Here is a 1,343-nt window from a genome sequence, read left to right as displayed (position 1 = left end):
TAACTTCATCTAATGTAAGTGTTTAGTCTCTCCAAGCAAGGTTCTTTCTAAAATAGAGCAACCTCAATCGGTTAAGGATATTCTAAGAATTTTAGGTGCTGTAATTTTTTTGAATACATTTATTCCTGCTTATTCCCAAGTTACCGCCTCTCTGCGACATCTATTAAGAAAAAATGTTCATTGGATGTGGGGTGAGTCTCAAGTCCATGCGTTTTCCAATGTAAAGCCTCTTATATGTAAAGCACCAACACTTAAACTATTTGATCCATCCCTCAAGATTGAAATACAAAGTAATGCCAATATGGATGGCTTGGGCAGTGGTTCACGTCAGTGTGGACAGCCTGTAGATTTTGCATCTAGAAGTCTTAATGACTCAGAGAAGAACTATGGCTGAATAGGGAAGGAGCTGTTTAGTTTGTGCTTTTCTGTTAACAGGTTCCATCATTATATTTATAGGCATAATAACATAGAAATACTCACTGACCACAAACCCCTTTTGGCAATTCTTAGTAAGGAACTGTAAAAAAATTCCTCGCGATTGCAAAGATTGCGTTTCAAGCCACTAAAATATAAATTTATCAGTCATATCTGGTACAAATGTGGTCATTGCTGACATATTGTCAAGAGCGCATCTTAAGGAAAAAGGACCAGAATACGTTGACTTTTCACAAGTGGTTCACTCAATTTCTTTGGACGAAGTACTTCCGATTCCAGCAGAGGACATTCAGAAACTGAAAACTGCCATCACAAATGATGAAAATTTGAAAATACTCTTGAGTAACATCCGAAATGCTTAGGTTAGAGTTAATGTAAAAATGTTAAACCGCGAATTGAAAGTTTTTTATTGGCTCCGGGACAATCTCTTTGAAAATGATGGTATACTATTTTTTGATGACAGAATTATAATGCCTACCAATCTCCGAGTAAGTTATAGCTCTGATTCATTCAAAGGTTCTTGGCATTAACCCTATTGAGAATTAAAATTCTTATGCATGGGAGAAAATATTGCAAACTTTGTCAGTGCATGCCCAACCTGCCAAACGTTTCAAAAGAACCCTTAATATTATCCGCAGATCCTAAATTTCCATTTCATGTTATAGATATTGGAGAGTGTAATTCGAACCTCTTCCTGGCAGTAGAAGATTATTACTCGCGATGGTTAGATATTATTCCCTTCAAGAATAAGACATCTGCTCAAATATTTAGAAATCTAAAAATCCTTTTTATTTATTTACTTAATTTTTAGGTGCCGTATACAACTACAGGGTTAGATGCACCGGGGATGACCCGTCCTAGGATAGTGCAGAGGATGGAGTGGTTAGACGCACCACGTTATACCCACC

The sequence above is a fragment of the Halyomorpha halys genome, unplaced genomic scaffold, assembly GCF_000696795.3.
Source record: "Halyomorpha halys isolate HHAL.00 unplaced genomic scaffold, Hhal_1.1 Scaffold653.1, whole genome shotgun sequence".
NCBI classification, from domain to species: Eukaryota; Metazoa; Arthropoda; class Insecta; order Hemiptera; family Pentatomidae; genus Halyomorpha; species Halyomorpha halys.
Note: the sequence above shows the minus strand (reverse complement) of the source record.